This window comes from Protopterus annectens, chromosome 14.part0 (assembly GCF_019279795.1).
Source record: "Protopterus annectens isolate FY-2018-M chromosome 14.part0, PAN1.0, whole genome shotgun sequence".
NCBI lineage: Eukaryota > Metazoa > Chordata > Ceratodontiformes > Protopteridae > Protopterus > Protopterus annectens.
In genome coordinates, this window is record NC_056748.1 from 744,208,735 (window position 1) to 744,230,586 (window position 21,852).

The 21,852-nt window shown below is 37.6% G+C and overlaps 1 protein-coding gene across 1 annotated transcript in view; it reads right to left on the reverse strand.

Moving 5' to 3' along the window:
* The window catches only part of LOC122788722 (glutathione peroxidase 3-like), a 163,707-nt gene that overhangs the window by 75,288 nt on the left and 66,567 nt on the right, over window positions 1-21,852 (reverse strand). The window lies entirely within an intron of this gene.

A 21,852-nucleotide genomic window follows, 5' to 3' on the forward strand; every position in this document is an offset into this window, starting at 1 on the left:
AGAACAGCGTTTTTTTTTTTGAGATTCACTCTTTTCCTTTGTTTTTGATATTTTTTTGTGGCTTGTCAACACTCGGAATTTTGAGTGCTGACATTCCAGTAGGGAGCCCTTTTATATGTTATTTATGTAGGAGAAGAATAAGCAATAAATCTGGAATCAAGTCATTGGAAGGCTGGATTGACAGTGCCAGTAACTGAGTGGAGTTGCTATTTTCTTTTGCATTTCCCTGGGGTTGAAATAGGGTAAACTGGGGCTTTCAGTTCCTTTGAATATATTATGAGAGTGGGAGCAAACTGTCAGTACCTCCTTGTCTACCTAGCAGTGAAAGGATCCTCCTTCAGGAGTTCAGTGATTTCCTTATTTTATCTCTTCTATTGATACCAAACTAGTTTATTTTTGGTGATATCCTCTCATTTGATGAACAGTCCTTGAATCCTAGCATAGAATTATTGTGAATTATGCAGGGATTTGGGTTTGTTCCGGTGATTGCTTCCACAACACATATACATGGCCATACATTAGGCATGGTATTCCAGATGGGTATCATTATCGGTGATATGCGAGTGGAGCCTGTCATATCGGTCCGTCACAACCTCGTCCACTTTTTGGTGAACTCCATAGATTGGCACCTCAAGACTAGGGTTTGGTGGTTTGTAGAAACTTGAATCACATAACATCTAATTTGTTGGCTTCCCGTGCATAGGATGTTAACAAGGTAGCTGAGACATATAATGATGTCTTAGCCACGTCTCTGAATCTGTTAACCTCAAGTTGGTATGTCCTGTTTACATTGTGCCACACAAACCATGATATGATATTGACAGCAATGTTATGAAGCAAAGTAGTCAAAGGCTGGAGTGGAAATGTTGTCACACTCTCCTGCTGGTGGACAATTTTGTACTTGATGAACATTATGTTTTTTTTCAGGCCGAGGTAAATAATAATAAGTATGATTACCTATCATGTGAACTCTTAGTGGAAGCTAATAGTTTTGCATTACTCTTCAGGGTGCAATCTAGGCTTAGTAATCCATCTGTTTTTGTCACCCAGGGGTATTTGTCAGCTGAAGAATGTGAGGTTGCTGCTAAATATTTTATTTACGAGCTTGCTTCTATCAGGTCAAGTGCTGGCTGTAACATGCTTTTAGGGTCTTGCAGTGGTCCTATTCAGTATATGGAGTCTTGATTTTGGTTTGGTTTGAATTACTTCCTTATGATGATTTTATTACATTGGTCTCCAGTATGTGCACATCCAGCTGTCTGGATGTTCTAGGACTGGTCCTTTATGAAATTTCTGCCCTATTGCTTCACTCTGCAGTTTATCCTTTAAGTTTACAGCAGGCTTGGATTAATCCCATTCTCAAGAAGGTGGAATTGGAGAATAATAACTCATGTAACTACAGACTTATTTCCAATCTACGTTTTGTCATTGAGGTACTCAATAAGGTTGTTTATGCAGGACTGGTCTCCTGTGTGAGTGCTAATGAAATCTATAATCCTTTCCCATCCAGATTTTGGTCTTGATTTAATAGTGAGACACTCTGTCTGCATTTGACATAATTGACCATAACAGCTTACTTCATCATTGTTGTATTTCTGGTGTTGCATGACAGTGGTTCGCCTCCTGACTTACTGGTCATACTCAGTGGGCCGTGCCTGGTATTAATTCCTCCTCACTCTACCTTCTAATAATGACTTATCCTTGGTCTGCTATTGTTTGCTATGTATATACTCCTGCTAGTGGGCATTATCCCATGAAGAGGTTGAAAATTCCACTCTTATGCTGATGATATTCAGTTATACTGTACTCCTTTCCATAAAACTCTGTAGCAGTTCTGAATAAACTTGTCTTGGAATGCATTTATAAATGGATGACTGATAATCATTTAAATCTCATTACCAGAATGACAACTGCCATGAATATTCATGTTAGCATGTATTATTCCTTGGCTCCAGGTTTGTCACCAGTCAGTATTTATGGTTATGGAAATCTAGGTTTTGTTTCTAACACGCAGAATCTTGGTGTGATTATTGACAGATAACCTACCATCAGGCAACATGTTACAGTCATTGTCAAATCCTCATGTTACCATCTGTGGAATAGCTGTCTAATAAAACATTGTATTCCTTCTGAAGATTTTAACCATCGATGCACATGCTTTGGTCTCTTCATGTCCAGACTAATATAAACCTATATAATTTGAAATAACCCTTTACATTCAACTACCAGACATCGAGTGTGACTGACTTCAGCTTGTGTAGAATTATGCTGCTTATCTGCTTACTCAGATATCTAGCTATAACCAAACCAAACTGATACAGAACCTGCACTGTTTACCTATTTGTTCTTGCATCACCTGCAAAATTCTTATTCTGCTTCACTTGGCCCTTCACAACTTGGATCCCCCATAGATTTGGGGACTTCTCAGCTGCTACTCTCTTGGTCATACTTCATTCATCTACCCACAGACTTTTAGAGGTTTTAAGTGTTCAGCTGGATAAATTGACAGTGTGCTGCTTTGCATAGCGGGAGACATGCCTCCAGAATCTATCAGAGTGGCTTAGGAAGATCCCAGCACTTGACAGTTTCAAGTGTTTGCTCAAAACTGAACATTTGATTTGATATGTGAAATTTAGCCTTATATATCGTCTCCCATTTATTGTTTATTTGCTTATTTAATTTTGTAGTCATAATTCAGACTTGAACTTGAAAAAGATATTCACCGAAATTGTTAATATTACTACTTTAACTAAATCCACAAGCAATTAAACACACAGCAGCTACTGGATATTTAGGATTATCACAAAGCGACCAAAAAGTATTTGAGTGTTGACCCAAAGAAACTAATGGAAATCTGGATATCCACACACTTTAATATAAAAGTATTTATATTAAGCACTGTTCAGTTTGGAGATGTATTATTATTTGTGATTTTGGTCTGATATTTCACTGATAAAATTCCATTAACTACTTTGTATTGAAACAGATAAGTTGTGGTCTTGGAAGTCTTCAGGCAACAAGATGGATTGTGTCATGCATTGTGCTTTCATCATAAATTCAGTATTTGTCCTGTAAGTTTAATTTTGAATGTTTGGAATCTTAACTGCTATTTATTTTTTTCATGTTATGTGTTTAGTTATGTTGTCAGATGTACTGACTGGGTGGTTCATTTTATTTTGAATTATTATTAATATTATTATTATTTATTGAAAACGCATATTTGCTTCACCTTTGCAGGTTTCTGTTGCATGTTCAGTACTGGAGACAGCAGTATGAATAGGCAGTACTTTTCTTTTTGAGACTGGTATTTGTTTAAGTACTTATATTTCAGTTTTCAGTCTGTTCCAAACAGGGAAGGTCTAGTGTGAAATTTCTTTTACATTTGAGGATCATTCCTGGTGCAACTTTGCGTGACTTTATATGGAGATTAGATAAGTAGTTTTTAGTTTTATTAATTTCTTAAATGTGTAAATATTATTTTATATAAGTTTCATTGTTTTAGAGCAAGAAGTATGATTCAACTGTGCTGAATTAGCCTCCTGTTACTTAATAACATAGGCTGTGCCTCCGTGTGATGCTGAACCGGATGATGAGGGATGAGAAAAATGAAGGAATGACATTGATTTTAATGAGTTTTGTGTGGGGAATACTGTATTGATCACAGTTTGTATAGTATTTAATATTTTTATATATTTTATTTATTTAATTGAAGATGTCATAATAAGAAGAGGTATGTATTGTTGGCTAGCCTAAAACAACAGACAACATGTAGGCAGAGGAGAATGGCTATATCCAACTGGACTTAAGTAATTTGGAGAAGATTAGGGATTTGGTTTGTGTTTAGTGTTAGTAAGTGGTGAATACAGGTTCCAGAGTTATGGTGTGGGAATTTAATACATTTTTGAAGGGTGGAAAGGTGAGCAAGCTTGAGATGTGGGGATAGAGGTAGTTTTGAAACTTTCAGGCTGCTATGCAGAAGGAGTGGTCTGTACAGGAGAGATGTTTGTGTAGCATAGAATCATGCTGATCAGCTGAATTAACTTTCACTGAGTGCCGCAGCCATGAAAATAACTCAATGACAGCCACTTTCTCTGGACCTTAAGCTATTTTTTATCCATGGGCAAGCCCCTCCCTAGCCCCTGACTTTATATATATCAAAGAACATCCAAACTCATAAAGTATCTGGTGTCTTATCAGTCCCCACACCCCAGCACATATAAATGGATTCGGGCACAGGCTTAGAACCCAATCTCGTCTAAAAATCTCGCTCTACTCAGAGGTGTTCACATAAGAGCCCTGTAGCTTGTGGTTTGGTTGGTGATTGTGTGGTAATTCTTTCTTTAATGTTCCACAGAGATTTTAGAGGTTTCTGCAGAAGGGATAGGTTTCTTTATTTATTTACATTTGATAACCTGGTAGTGTCTGACTGGGCCTGTAGCCTGTTTTCACTGAAGACCAGGGGAGAAAAGCTCCAAATACGTACAGACACATAAATTGTATAGTGACATACAGAAGAAGGTACAAAGTAATACTTGCAGAGTTATAAAAATACATAACAAATAAAACACAGAGCAATATATACAGAGTTAAAAATACAAGTAAAGAAGTCCATAATAATTCAAATAATCAGGTAAAAGGAAGAATCATGACAGTGACAACCTATATGCTAGACTCTCTCTCTTTTTTTTTTTTACAGTCGAAGGAAGATAGAAGCCAATATAAGAGGCAAGAGAGAGAAAGTATTTATGGAAGTGAATGACAGGTGTGAATAATTAGCCTAGCAATGTGCAGGAACATAGCCACTGCTTAGAGTAATAGCCTTTTAGAAGTTATTTGAATTTATGTGTGTCAGGAATGATTAGAATATGCTGGGGAAGAGAATTCCAGGAATTGACTGTTTTATAGTAGTATAAGGAGCAGTGACGGCTGGTGACTTCAAATTAAAGGGAACTGCAGGAGACAGCTGAATGGATGGGGCCAATGGAAAGGGGTGTGGCCAACTAGAAAGGGGTGGGGCTATGCTCAAAAACACAACTGGAACTTTAATTAAATAAGCTGCCCTGGATGCCAAACCGTCATTACGACAGTCCAATCAAGACAAAATGAAGTGTAGAAGAAAAAAATATTTCAATGCATTGGCTACATGACAGCTTACTTTATATCTAGATGGAAACAAAAAGGTTGTGAGGCATGAAATAATAAATTACTTTTTAAATACATTACTGGAATACTAGTCAAAATCATGTATAAAAAAAACAAGCTTCTCCTTGCACTGCAGTTCTAATTATAACTTATATTCAGCGTTATAAAACTACCAAGTAACATGCTGAAAGTAGAAATCTCTGTGAAACCCCCACTTGTAAAAATGTCTCTTATCCAAAAAAGACTTACTGCCTGACAACTATCTAGTTATTTCATGGGGAAAACATGATCAAAGTAAAAAAATGAACAGCAAACAAGAAACAAGCTAAAGATAAATTGCTTAAAGGATTACTGCACAGGTTATGGACCACACGTAATAGATTGGCATTTTGTTTAGTTTATGGGTAAAGCCTGCAAAGATGACTGCAAATTTCCAACAAATGTAATGATCTTCTGAAAATACTGTAATCCTGTCCTTTATTACAAATACTGTCATATGCATTTCAGTACCTAAGGCTTGTACGTTATCTAGTTATGTAAATATTCTCTGCATGGCAACAACAAAAAGGCTTTCAGTGTTGGTAATTATTTAACAGTATGCTTATTAAAGGTTACTTGCATCTTACAATCCCAGACAAGCTTACCCGATGGTCATTAAAGCATTGCTACTTAAACACAAAGCAACAGGGCATTGCAACAGCATGCATTTTCTGAATAATAAGAAGCATAAATCAACAGTATAAAAATATGACAGAAAACCGGAACATTCTGCAAAATCAAGGACAGATGAAAAACCACTGTCGTACTTGTGTCTACCTTGGATGGGGGAATACTCTGCAAACTTACACTACATAACTGCTCCTTGCTTTGCTTGGACACATCCAGAGTCACTACATGGGGGAGTGGGGTGCAACAAGTATGTCACAGTTTGAAATGTCTCTGGCTAATGGTGATGGCTGTGACACTAATACCTCTCAACCTCAGAGCAAGAAATCTGGACAAAGCCATACATAGAAGTGGGACACAGGCCCACAGATAAGGACAATTTTTAAATATTGCTCTTATAAACTTAGAAAGATAATAGAATAGTAGTAGGTCTTGCATTAGTATGAATTTTCTGAAGGGTATGAAATCTGAAACTCAAATATCTGACATATTTTCTAACTTCAATCTTTAATGATTTGCCACTAATTTGGCAGAAAACCACAATTTTATGAAAAACAGGCCAGAAATGTGATGCAAAAATATAAAATTGCCACACAATACAGCTGGGAACCTGTCAAAGAAGGGACACCCTTTTAATATTAGTACTGTTAACTTGAGCAGCTGACAAAATAAGAGCATCTACATGCATTTCTGAAATAAAAGTAATCTATAACTCTGATCATTACAGTTATTTATAATTGTAAACCCTCCATGTTGTCTTCCAAAATTGACATTTTGCGAGGTGTTATTAGGGGGAGAGCAACATTTTGAGCCAAAATTGGGGACAGTTGAGAGGTTTGGATATTCCTAATTCTGTAAAGCGATTTATTTGCACGTACCTCTCAACCTCTTAATGCAGGAAATCTGGACAAGGCCAAATAAATATATTGGGGGAACATACAAACAGTACTAAAAATTGCTCTTGTATAAACTTAAGACAGTTGATAGAATAACAGGTCTTGCTTTAGCATGCATTTTTCTGAAGGTTATAATGTCTGAAACTCAATGTATGTCATTATTCAGTGACTTCATTCCTAAATGATTTGCCAGAAAACCACAAATTTTATAAGAAACAAATCAAAAATAAGAAGCAAAAATCTATTCATTCTGCAAAAATCTGGACAGTTGAGAGGTATAGTTCAGCCGGGGCTGTCTGAATTTGCTGCCCTTTCCCCCTCACAAAATCATGGTCGAATGGAGCCCCCCCCTGCAGCCATTCCAATGTCCTATTCCTTGGTTATTTCACCCCATGTACCATAAAGACTGTAATGTGCATACTGCTTTACTTCTGCGATGATTTGGATTTCATTTGAATGTTTTATTTTGCATTTTACAGCACAGACCCTAATAGATTTCTGCTAAACAAAGCAATGCAGTCTCACAATGAAAATAGACTTACCATTAAAACTTCTCTGCCCTTGAAACTCATATGCATTGAAATAGCATTGAAACCCACATTCAAAGAAAATACATTTTGACAGTGGCAGAGAAAGATTAACTTTGGGCTGTTTTCAAATCATAGTCCCCTTGAACACAAAACATACACATGCTCTTTGATACACCGTCCTGATTGTATTAAATTATATTCCTTGTACAATACAGTACAGTTGTTAAAGGGCATTTTAAATTTACTGTTTTGAACATTTTTCCAGTAAACAATGAAACAAAATGCATGCACCAATAATGACAAAACTGCCCAATTCAGAACATTTCCATCATAAAAGTCTACTCAAACTTACATTTCCATCATAAAAGTCTACTCAAACTTCTACAGTCCACCAGTATCAGTAAATATGCACAATCTCTGAAGAAGTAAAAGTCATCTAAATAATTCCACATTAAAGAAATCTGTAACTAATGAAGAGGTTGCTGCTTGCAAACAACTTTATATGTCATTGTTTCATCTACAAATAAAGTGGTTGTTGCCCTTGAGGAATAAATTGCCTATGTTGCATTAATAAAAAATGATAAGCTAGTAATATCGCAATAGGGAATGGATGGCAAACTGATAACAGGTTCATAGTTACTAGGTATCTTCGCCAAAAAGGACTGCAGCATCCACCCCATTTACAACACAGTACAGTATCAGCAATGTATCTACCTACTGTGGGAGTAGAACCCACAGCCTTCTGCATCAAAAGCAAGTACACTACCTGGTGTGCTAGTAACAATGCAAGTAAACTCACCATAAGCAGTACGAAACTTTGTTCCCCTGCATCTCTCAGCTCCTTGTAAAATCTACTCGACACTCCGCTGTATCTCTAAACTTTGCAGCACAAGGGGGGAGGGGGGGGACAAAAGCCCAAAAACCAGGGACACATTTTAAACATTGCTTGTATAATGTTGAAAAGTTGCTACAATAAAATGCTGTGTTACCACCATACATTTCACTGCCACGTCTTGAACCCAGGGGAACCCTGTGCAAAACAGTCAGAGCAACATACCACTATGCCAAATCAGCTGTTTTGTGAAAGAGAGGAAGACTGAAACTTAAATGACTACCATTTAGTGAATTCAGTTCTCACCATAGCTGTTAACCTCTTAGCACAAAACACCTGAACAAAGCCAATAATGGGGGAATACAGCCCCCAAACATATTCAGTGAATTCAGTTCTCACCATACCTCTCAACCTCTTAACAAAAAACACATGGGGAAAGCCAGTAATGGGGGAATACAGCCCCCAAACATATTCAGTGAATTCAGTTCTCTCCATAGCTCTCAACCTTAGCACAAAAAACCTGGATGAAGCCAATAATAGGGGAATACAGTCCCAAAAATAAGGACACATTTCAAATATCCATGTTATAAGCTTAGAAAAATTGCTAGAATAAAAGCTCATGTACTTTCTGAAGACTATGAAGTCTGAAATTCAAATGCCTATTATTTTTACTCAACATTTGTTAACCAGGAAAGTCTGACTTGGAACACAAGCCAATTTTCAGCAGAGCAGGGAGAAGCACTCCAGACACATGTCTTTATAAGATGGGAAGACATGGAGACTCCACACAGAAAGAACCCCAGCCAAGAATTAAACCAGAGAACCTGTAGCTGTCATACAACAATGCTACCAGTGCACCACTGCACTACTGACTTTGCCAGGAACAACAAATATACAGAAACCACAGATTTTATGAGGAACAGAACAAATATGATGCAAAAACCTGCAATTTTTTTTACAAATGGTGGTGGGTAGGGAATTCAGGCCCTTACTACCTGGACCCACCACCATGTGTTCTCTCTAGCCACCAGTATGTAGCAACTGGGGCATTTCACACACACACACACACACACACACACACACACACACACACACACACACACACACACACACACACACACACACCTTGTCCTCTGTAGCAGCCTGAATCCGTCCTCTGTAGCAGCCCATGCAAGCTGTACTGGTTTCCCCGCGAGACGAGAATAGGTTGGAGCCTCCAGCCTGCAGGCGATGCAGTCCAGTGTCCTTCCAGTCTGTGCGGTCATCACTGCACAGACTTCTAGGCTGGCAGGGTGGAGATCCCTTTCTTCCCTATCTGGACTGCCTAACACAGCAGTCTGGAGTTCTGAGTACCAGGAACTCCAAGCACGCATGCGTGGAGTTCCAGGACTTGCAATTTTTTTTCTATTTACTTTCTACAGGTGGGGGTCTCGCAATTTATTTTTTATCCTTTTCTTTTTTCTTTCTACAGGTGGGGGGGGCTGCAGTCCTGTATCATGAGCCGCCCCTGATAAGGAGTCTCCATAATAGTTATGGGCTTTATGTGGACTTTTTTGATTGTTAGTGCTATATGTTTATCAAACTTTAGGCTATTGTCGATTTGATTGTAACAACTAGAGGTTATCTGGGGCAGTGTACTGTTCAGGAGCAACAAACTGGAATACCTTACTGTTACTGTAATTTTTTTCAATTCGCAATCAGACTTATCTTTTAAGGGGTAGGGGTATAGAGGCATGCTGCTTAAATATGTGTGACAGCAACAGGCCGAAATATGTCAATGTGTTCTGCTTTGTTCTTTCAGTTTCTTTCCAGTCTGACATCAAAGTGGTACACAGAAAGTGGTTGTCTTTTAGGGGTTGGGCTGAAGAGATATGCTGTATATTTATTTAGCAGCAACCACTTGAAACATATGAATTTGGCTATTTGTATCTTGAATTTCATCCCAGTCTAATACAATAGAATATGAGCATTAGTTTGTTGTGAACTGCGATTGTGTGAGACACAACTTATTTCTTCCTTGGGAGAAAAAAATTAGATTTAATTTCTTTCCTTACACATGATTTATGTTCTGGCTATCATTGGATCAATAAGTTTAAAAAAAGCTCTGAAATGTAGTTCAGAGCATCTGTAATCCCATAGTTTCTTGGAGCATAGTGGCCTCCAAACCCCATGGCTTAATTCAATTATTTATTCCACAGTTATTACAGTGCACTTCTGGCCAGTTATGATGTGTTGAAAGAATGCAAGAAAACAAGAAAAAGCAATGATGAAGAGTAAAACTGACTTTCTTTCCTTAGCTATGATTTTTGTGCAGGCCAAATTTAATGAACAGTTTAAAAAAAAGGCACCTCAGAGCATATAGTCTAGAATATTATGGCTTCCACAGGTCATATGCATCCCCAAGACCTCCAGATTAATTCAGTTATATCCTTCACAGTTATTAAAGTGAAGTGTTTCCTAGTCTGAGTGTAGTGAAAGAGACAGGAAAAAGTTGAAGAGTAAGACAAACTGTTGTAAAAGTAGGAAGAAGGTAATCTGGCTGGTGTGGGAAATGCCAGGATGGGAAAACCAGCGGATATGAGTGGAAGGAATTGTGGGCAGAGGGGGGCCATGGAGCCCTTTGTCTAGGGCATCATTTCACCTGAGGCCAGTGCAGCATTTAATGTATGCTGGACACTTGACAACTGTCCAACTAATTCCTGATTACATCTGTCTTGACCCAGCCTTCTGATAATACAGTTTTGTGAAAAACAGTCTTTAATGGGAAAGGTGTATTTTCTGTAGTCTTCAATAGATTGCATAATATGGTGAATCAGAATGCAGCACAATCAGCCGCAGAGTCAATCAGGCAACGAATCAATAAATCACTAGCTACACTAAGAGGTAACAAATGTAAATTGGAATAGGATAAGATTCCTAGCAGAGTATATACTGCTTGAAATATGGTGTTATAACAGACGTAACACTGTAATACATATCTGTCTTCCATGGGTTGGTCAAGTTTAGGAACAAAAGTAGAGGCATATGAGTCACACAACTGGCAACCCTAAAGTAAAGTGTGTTTATGCACATATGTGCACAGATTATTCTCAGAGATGCATCCAGCACTAGATGATACAGGCAGTCACCTAGGGCTCACTGGCATGGGGGGGGGGGGCACCCACTAGCTGGGGAGAGGGCTGACTGTCCAAGCGGGCTGACACAATAAATTAAAACTTACATTTCTTCTTTAAGAATGCACTTTGAGTGTTACATTTCTTTATTTAAGGACACACACAGAGTGTTTCCTTAGTAGCATCTGTAAGTGTGTGTTAGTATGATGCATGCACATTTAAATTGAAATGGAGTGGGCATGAAGAGCATGGATGCTACTGCTGCCATTGGCCATTCCGTTGTGAGATGAAGTCATCATTCCTGAAATGTAGGTTAGTGTAGGGAGACGTGTGTGCATATGAATATAGGTTAGTGTAGAGAGAGTGGTGTGTGTGTGAATATAAGTAAATTTAGAGAGACGTGTGTGTATGAATATAGGTGAATGTAGAGGGAGTTGTGTGTGTCAATATAGGTTACTGTAGAGAGAGGTGTGTGTGTGTGTGTGTGTGTGTGTGTGTGTGTGTGTGTGTGTGTGTGTCTGCGAATATAGGTTAATATAGAGTGAGGTGTGTGTGTGTGTGTGTGTGTGTGTGTGTGTGTGTGTGTGTGTGTGTGTGTGTGTGTGTGTGTGCGTGCGTGAATATAAGTTAATGCAGTGTGAGGTGTGTGCGTTTGTGTGCGTGCGAATAAAGGTTAATGTATAGAGAGGTGTGTGTGCATATAGGTTAGTGTAGAGGGATATATGTGTGTGTGATATAAGTTAGTGTAGAGAGGTGTGTGTGTATGAATATAAGTTAATGTAGAGAGGTGTGTGTGTGTGTGTGTGTGTGTGTGTGTGTGTGTGTGTGTGTGTGTGTGTGTGTTACCCCAGTTAGGAATGGCAGGATGATTAACTCATTTAGGCTCAAGCTCTGTATCTTCAATACAGGACCCAAGAGCCTGAATCCTCTACACCAGCTGCCACACTGTTATCAGCAAGAACTGATGAGTTTTATTGCATTTTCAAAAAATATTGATTTTCAGTACATGTTCAAGGATTGTTGAGCTTATGTGCATTGCCAAAAAATGTTGAGTCTCAAGAGAAGAGAAGTTTACTGCTGCTCATGCTAATTCTGTTTTCAATGTGTAACTATTTTATTTAGCAAATGGCCATTGCCAGTGTTTGTGCTATAAGTTTTAGAAGCAGTGTTAGTTGTACAACAGGTCCAGCCCTCTCAGATTTTCGCAGAATGTCCAGATTTTTGCCTCATATTTTTGGTCTGTTCCTTATAAAGTTTGTGGTTTTTTGTTAAATCATCGAAGACTCTGGTCACTAAATAATACTATGTAATGACAGACATCTGAGTTTCAGACTTCATATCTTTCAGAAAATACATAATAATGCAACCCGTTATAGCAATTTTCTAAGTTTCTAGGAGCAATATTTAAAAGTGTACCTATTTTTGGGCCTTTGTGACCCACTCCTTTTGTCTTTGTCCAGATTTCTTGCACTGAGAGGATGAGAGGTATGCAGGTAGCATATTTGCTTTTAGTGCAGAAGGCTGTGAGTTCTACTCCCATACCACTTACATGGAGTGCTGATATTGCAGTGCCTCCTTTAAAGGGTGATGGGGGTGCTGCCTTCCTGAGTGTGTCCTCCTTTGAATGAGATGCCTCGCATCTGTGAACCTGTTGCCAGTTTGACAGCCATTCCCTACTGCAATATTGCCAGCTTATCAAATTTTTTTTTAATGTAACATGGACAATTTATTCTTCCAGGGGAGCAGGCACTGAATTTGTACACGAAACACTGAAATGTAAAGTTGTTTGCCAGCAGCAACCTCGTCATTAGTTACAGATCTCTTTAATGTGGAATTATTTAGCTGACTTTTACTTCTGCAGAGATTGTGTATATCGTATAATATTGGTGGACTGCAACGAAAAAGGTTTGAATGGCTTTTTGTGGTTGAAGTGTTCTGTAATGGGTGGTTTTGTCCTTATTGGTTCATACATTTTCTTTCATTGCTTACTGGAAAAATGTTCAAACCTACAAATTTAAAACACACACTAAGAAGTAATGCTGTATTTTACAAGGACTATAATTTAATACAATCAGGATGGTGCATCAAAGAACACATACATATATACATGGTCCAAAAATGTGTGCAAGGGGCCTATGGTTTGAAAACAGCCAATAATAAACTTAATCCACTGCTGGTCAGATGCATTTTCTTTGAGTGTAGGTTTTAATGCTGCTTCAGTGAGTGTGAGTTTCAAAGATTATTCATAACAAGTCTGCTTGTGAGACTGTATTGTTTTGTTTAGCAAATGGCTGTCAGTGTTTATGCCATAAAATTTGAAATAACTTTTTGAAATATCTCTAATCATTGCAGAAGTAAATAAAGAAAACAGTATGCACACTGACAGGTTTGAACAGTGTTTATGGTAACTGTGGAGAAATAGCTAAGTAATAGGACACTGGAATGGCTGGAGGGCACTGTGGGGGTGGGGGCTGATCCATTACTCTGCTTAGGGCCCCACTTGAACATGATCCATCTCTGATTATTGTAAAACATTTTCCAGAATTGGTGTATGTTATACACTGAAACCATGGAGCCATATTGATTTGTTGCAGTGTTATAGTGGAAATGCAGATGAAGATGGATGAGAGGAAGGAAATTGGGTAGAACTGGTCAAAAGAGATAGGGTTGTGTGTTTGGGATAATGTGATAGTCATGGCTGATTTCCAGGTAATTGGGAAGGTCTCTTTGAAGATTGAAGTGTTCATTATGTACTGGAGTTGTATGGATATTAATGTATTACAAGCACAGATGAATGCAAGATAAGGGCTACCAGAATCTGGACGCCATTTTTTTTAGTAAACACATACTTTGCTGATAGTTGAAATTTATATGTGGTTAGCTTGCAAAGTGGGAGTTTTCAATGTGTCAGAGATGTTAAACTGCGGGTCAAAGTCTGTGTGCCTGCAGATGTTTTGCCATTACTGACATTTACATCACTGAGACCAATGACTACTGTTGAAACCATGGCCTTAAGCTTAATACCAAAAAGTGTGTCATCATCATCCCCTTTGGGGAAAAACTCAGTTCCCACTAATTACTACATCAATGGGAGCCCACTGAAGGTGTTATAAGAGATCTGGGGACACAGGTTAACAGCAACCACTCCTTCGACCACCACATTGCCACTGTGGTCAGAAAGTCCTTCTATGAGGCACATCTCATTACCAAAGGTTTTGCATCCAGGAAGAAAGAGGTCATCATCTCTTTCTCTCTACTCTTCCCTCATTAGGCCAATCATTGAGTATAATGCCCCATTTGGCATGTACCATCACTAGACACATGCAACAGCTGGAAAGCCAACAAAAGTACCTCACAACGAGGATCCTAGGCTTTAAACACATGTCCTATATGGACAGACTCAAAAAACTCCTGCTATTCTCTGTCTCATATCGTCTACTAAGAGGCAATCTCTGCTTGACTTACAAAGCCACATCCCTCCGCACCACATGCTCCAGAGACCTCAACCTCATTACCACAATCAACAGAACATGTTAGAGGGACAGGTTTATAAAAGACTGCCCATGCTCTGGAATAGACTTCCTATACATGTCAAGCAGAGCACCTCACTGGCCCTCTTCAAGAGAAATCTTGATGATTGGATGGGAAATAAAAAGTTTAACCCGGGGATCACTCCAGTGGCTTTACTTGATAGAGGCACTGGGAACTAACGTTGGGCGGCACGATGCCAGGGCACTTCTATGGGCTAGGCTTGTAAAAGCTCCAGAGCCATTAGCCTAGTACACACCTATGAACCTATGACTGCTAAATCACTAAGTTGAGTAGGATTACTTGTATGCATTAAAAGTGGAAAGTTATTTTTCACATAATGTCATGTCATATTTTTCGTTCATTCCACAGTTGGGGTTATTTTTAAGGTGCAGGTTTATTTTTAGTCTTGAGTTTTTTGTTTTATTAACCATTTTAAATGAGTTTGTGAGTAAATGGTATTGTTCCAAGTGTTTATTGGTCCTGGATACCAAATAGAGTCCTTTTTATTTAAAGCTAACTTGAGTTTAGGAGTAAAACAGTGAGTAGGGTGTATTTTGATTGACTTTTACATTTGGTGTTAGTAGTAGTACGTTTAGCAGATGATGTAGTGTTGTACTTGATCTCATTCAGTCGTGATATCTGAAGAGTTACATACATACATACATACATACATACAAACATACAAACATACATACAGACATACATACATACAAGCATACATACATACATACATGCATATATACATACAAATGTTTCAAGCATTGGCATTAATGCCCTTCTAGCTTGCCAATATACCAAAACACTTGTTCCCATAATAAGTATCCAGACTGTTCTTAAAAATGTCTAAATAAGTACTTACTTTAATGTAATTTCGTAGTCTTTTCCAAGCATCAGCTACTCTGTCAGAGAACCAATTAGTACACTTCTCATTCCTATAGAATCTTCAACATCGGTTATCTGATGATTCTCTAGTACTTTGTGATAATCCCAAACATTCCCAGAGGTAGTTGTCCCTAAATGCCCTATATACCTGAATAAGATTGTGTCTTAGATATCTATAAGAGACACTATACAAGTTCAAATATTTTAGTCTTTCATAATAACTTAAATTTTCACATTCATGGATACCCTTGGTATATTTCTGCTGTACTCTTTCCACTTTACTCTGCTTGTTTTCTTATAAGGTTTCCATATTGTTATTCCATACTCAAGTTTCGGTCTACTGTAACTAACAAACAATAGCTTCATTATTTTTGATTTTCTAGACTATAAATCTTTTTATACAACCTACAGTTCTATAACTATCATTAACCAATTGGTTAATATGATTAGAAAAACTCATAGCTGAATCCACCCATATATCCAGGTCCTTAAATGAGTCTACAATTTCAATCACTGTGTGCTGTATTAAATATTCACCTTTCAGTTTATGCCTACCAAATCTCATATGCTTAGTTTTTGATGTAAGGGAAAGTTCATTCCAGAGGTGGACAATGACTTTTTATGAAGAGTGTCAGATGGCCTAATTGTTGAGAATGAGAAGGTAGTGCTGCTTGTGAAGATGGCAGAATTTAGGTGTGGTGAAAGAGAGATGGAGTTGTTAAATATTGTGTAAATGTTGATTTGAAAGAGATTTCTCCTAGTGTGGCTTAGAGTTTCATGTTATTTGTTATAAGATGTTTATGTAGATTTTAAACGAGTATTGTTTAGAAGGTTTCAAATGATTTATGGTTAGTTGTGGTGGGTTGTATACTAATGCTTGGATAGATTTTGATGGGTGCTAGAGTTGTAAGGGCCTAATTCAATTTCAAGCATTATTAGATTAGGAGGGCATGCAGCTGACTGAAAACAAGATGATTTTTGATTAGTAGCATTACATCTCGTACTAATCATTTAACTGAACCACATACCTTGTAGGATGCTGTAGTTGATGCTGAAGAAATGGGATGTAATGTTGGAGAGTTCTAAGCTGGTTTCTATGACTAGAATTATCCACTGGGTATGGCATAGCAGCTGGAATGGGGTTTAGATTAATGTCTTCCTAATTACATAGGAAAGAGAAGAAGAATACTGTCACTTGAACTGGTTAGACTAAATGAGAGTTGATGTCCACAAACTGCGATTACATATCCTACAGCACCTATGAAACATATTTTACATTAAAAAAAATAATAAATATATATATATATATATATATATATATATATATATATAAAATGTCTATACAACTAATAAGACATATGGCCCATTTTCTAAGCAGAATAATAACCTCCAAGATGGTCACTGTAGGGAAAATAATAAACTTTCCAGTGCTGGGCCTCATAACACTCCTGGGTGGTCTATTATCTTGCCAATAATGCCCACCCTGTTGGGCATTATTGCTTGCTTCTTTACTTAATTTTTGAGGTAGGTGAAGTGATTATGTATATAATTTCTGACATAAGTAAAGTGCTGATAAATGTTTGATGATAGGGTAGGTTAATGATAAAATATTTGCACTTAAGGTCAGATACATGTTTTATCATATTCCCATGTATCAGCATCTGTTTTCTGGATACATATGGTATATCTGTGTGGAGGGGTCTGGTTTGTGGTACATGAAATATATTATACTGTAGGTTTAAAGAAAGAGTTTCATGTCGACTGGTGAAGCTATGACGCATAAACTGAGTTCCCTTATCCAAAAGCATAAGGTATTTCATTTGTCACACAAATCAAGCATCCATATTTTCCATAAATGTAGTAGGCTAAACTGCTGAATTTCTACTACACTGGGCTTTATAGATTTTTCATAGGTTTTCATGAATGGAGTACCTTGTAAGTAGCTTTATATTATAACTTTCAATGTATATTTTAATGTTTTGTAATGCTCATTTTTAGGTATTTTAGTAATGAAGTAAAGGTTATGCTAATATTTGTTAGTTTTATAGCTTAGCTATGTGTTAGCTAGTTTATGTATTTATTTATTTTTTTACTTTACATAGCTTGACTAGATAGAATGATGTCCATTTTGCCTAACCTTACATTCCCATGATAGCTTTTAGCCCTTATATTTTGCAAACAAATAACCTAGAGATGGGCTGAACAGGGATATGTTGAGATATTTATGTTTCCCCTATCCATGAGGAGCAGGGGTGCTAATATGGGGATGAATTTGTGGTTGTCCATCCATTCATCCAAATTACATTTGAATAGAGTAAGATGAGTACTTTGCTTTATGAGGCATGGAAGACAATTCCATAGACATGGAATTCTCTGTGATACAAATCTCGTTCTTCAACATGTATTTATTTTGCAAAATAAATTGAGATCCTTTGAGCTGGTTGTGATGCCCCAACACTGGCCCAGTAATCAAGGAGCCTCAATCCCCACCACACTAGTGACAGTGGGGTGATATACACACTGGGAGGGTAAGAAGTACACACACAGTAAAGTGCAGTTTCCCTTAAGAGTACACAGAGACCACAGTCAGTCTGGGGCTGGTTTCTCCCCTCTTTCTCCAGATCTCCAATAAGACTCCCCACTGGCACAGCTATAGAGATGAGATTGCAGCTGAATAGCCAAGCCAAGACCTCCAGCACCCTCTCAGTCCAATAAGTGCTTTGTGTCCCTACCCAAGTAACTGACACACACACACACACACACACACACACACACACACACACACACACACACACACACACACACACACCTGGGAAAGGTTGGCACAGGTTTACTAGCTATGCTCTCTTCTGCCCAGACTGTAAGGTTGTTTGGACTGCCAACAGCAACTCCTTAGCTACTTTAAGGTCCTTAGCAAAGAGTGTCCAATCTTACTGTGTAATGTTACTATTAATCCAAATGGTAGTTTGACCAAGAGCAAGACTATTAGGAGTGGCCTACACAGTGTTACCAAATAGATATGCAAGTATTCTAAGAGCTTAAATATGTCTCAAAGGTATCAGCCACAGTGAAAGGTTTAACTATATTTAATAATAAATGATAAAAGAACAAGAAAATAATCAGTAAATAATCACAGTAACTTCAGAGTTCAAAATCACAGGAAATATTTAAAACAACATTGCAGGACAGTGTCAAATAAATACAGAAAACATCTAAACTAATCTTTACTATATTCCTTACTGTATCTAAAAGAAAGTACTGTACCCTAGTTAACTTACTTACAGAACCAGGTAAGACAGATGTAGTGAGTGGATTTTCCCAGCTAATGCTGCCAGATCAGAATGCCCTGTCTCTCTGTCTCTGTCTCTGTCTCTCTCTCTCTCTCTCTCTCTCTCTCTCTCTCAGACAGTTCTTAAATTAATATCTCAAATATTGCTGCTGGGACACTTGCAGGGTGACATCACTTTTGTCATCTGACTATCCCAGGTGAAAACCCCCATTGGTAGAAACTGCCAGCATTTATCATCTCTCTGTGAAAATACATAAATAAGGACTTCTCTTAGATCTAAGGCAAATTGTGGAATTCGTAAAATAATTTACATTCCTCCACATGTACAGACAATACAAAAAAACTTCCAGTTCTAGACATTGTGTCTGTTACTGCACTGAAACTGAGAGATAACATCTTTTGTTTATGGCCCAGCTATAAAGTAACTTAACCTCAATCATTGTTCTGAAGATATGCAAGTTAATCTCCTGTGTTTCACTCTCCCCTGTTAAACAGTTGCAATAGTGTATAAAACATATTTCTTCAGCATATGTCTATACAATATGACATACAATTCTAATACATTTGTAACACAGGCATATGAATCATGTTGCTATTCACAAATGACACACAACCACTTACAGAATTCCAGATAGCTATGCTGGGTAGTATCTCCCTCTGCCACACTTTTATATAAATCATATTAATATTCACACATGACATATAATTATTTACAAAATTCCAGATAGCTAGGCTGGCAATATTTCCTTTTGTGACACTGTTTATGATACCATTGGACATGCAAATATGTAATAGCTCTGATATAATAGGGTTTGTTAAAGTTCTTTATGTAAGGCAGAGGTCACCTTTCAGTAACCAGTATGATACTGAGAAATGGGACAAAGGTTTGAGATTGTCTGGATAGTTTTTACAATTTAGGCCCTTGATTTTATTTAGTAAGAAAGTGTTGTGGTCATTCCAGTTGTGACAAATGTTTGGATTGTACTTAACCAAAAGGGCATTATACTGAATGATCTTTGTTTTTCCAGCTTTTTTGTTACTAAGAACTAAATTCATTCTTAGATGGTTTAGGTAGGTGAAAAGTTTTGCTGAGGGGGTTGTGTTGGTGGATTTTGTGCATGAGGTATCTAAAGTTACTTTTCTTATATTGTGGTGAATGGCGACTGTGGACTGTGTTCTGATTTATTATTATTATTTTTTATTTTGTTATAAATTTTTATTATACTAACTGCAGATTTCAGTTTAGGGGTTGTTTTATTTGGATTTTTGTGCTTTTTGTTTGCTATGTGTAAACTTTTCCTTTAAGTTTTAGTGGTTAGTATAAATATGGTGGATTTTAGTTGGTATGGTGAAACAAAGCCAAGATAAACTTCTGAAGATGCATTAAGAGTGCAGAGTCTTTGATGACACACTGAGAGTGTAAATAAAAACGTACATCTCCACAGTGCACAATATGTGTTTTTATCAAATCCTTTATCTGATATCTCCTGCTTTTAATACATTAGACACAGCACTGGCATGGTTTGGAAGATACAAGTTGGGTTTGGAAGATACAAGTTGGTGAGAAGAACAATCATACAATACAGTGAGCGCAACAGGGCTGCTTGTAATGTGTTCACAACTCATGGAGTCATTTAGAATAGATTATGACCTGTGTTTAATAAGGGCATTTAAAAGATAGCAAAAATATATTGAAATGTATGAAATGTGCACAACAAGAAAGGGTCTCACTCAATTCTGTTGAATACTATCTATGTACACATTCACAAAACATGAGAATCCCAGGACTGATCAGAATAACAGAAGTTAAAGGCCAAATGAAAGCTGCTCAGCTTCATGCCACAAAGCCAAACTTTGACGCACCAACATACAGCCTTAGAAATTTTAACCACTCAGGTCCTCTCCTCCTAACTCCCAAAACAAGGCCTCACTTCGCACACCATGCCCTCTCGGTCCTTGGTCTCAAACTGTAAGAATCTTTCCCCTCTTTTTCTAAAGATCATTCAACTTACCCCATTTTCTGATCAGAACTAAAAGCGAATTATAAGACTTAAGGACGATACAACTGCTCTGTCTCTGATCATATAACTGAACCTTTTGCTGCTCTACGTCCCTCTACATAGACTGTTGTGACTCTGCATTCCCTTATGAATCTTTCAACATGCAAACTCTGATATCCACTCTACATATAATGCACATATATATTGCTTTTTTCAGTCAGCCTATATATAATGTCCTGTCTCTACTGTCTTCATACTCTGATAATCATGCCATGTGTATACGATACATGTATATGTTGTGTTTTGCCATGCACTCTGTATATAATGTCATGTATCTAATGTGTTTTATTTTTATTTATTTATTTTATTTTACTTTACATTTGTTTACCGGGATAGTCCGACTGGATACATGTCCATTTTCAGCGGAGGCCCGGGCTGAGACTGGAATAGATCTCATGGGATAAGTGTTCTTTCCCAGCTAACCAGTTCAAAAAAATATATATACTTTAGTACACCAAACACAGGAAAGTAAGGGGATACAATAATGTAAATCTGGCAACTGCATGTCTTTACTGAAAAACCTGAATTCCATGGGATGTGATATATAACTGAGTGTTTGGTTTAGAACTGTTAATTCTGCAGTATTGCTGTACAAAGATATAAGTCATTCATACTTGATTAAATATATTTTCCATTCTTTTGGAACTTTACTTAAACAGGCATTGTATAAGTATGAGCATATTAAAATGGCCTAGTTTGTCTCTGCATATATCTTGGGAATGGGTAAAGGGATGGACTGACTGACATTTGCAAGTACAATAGAAAGTGCAGATACAGTGTGGCATTTCTGTGAATTATGGAAACAAGTTTCAGATTCTGAATGAGCACAGGAACAACTGCGGACAATTAGTTTACTCTCTCAGAAGTCTGCTTTCTGGTTCAAGCCGCATCTCCTCTTGCCTCTTCCTGCA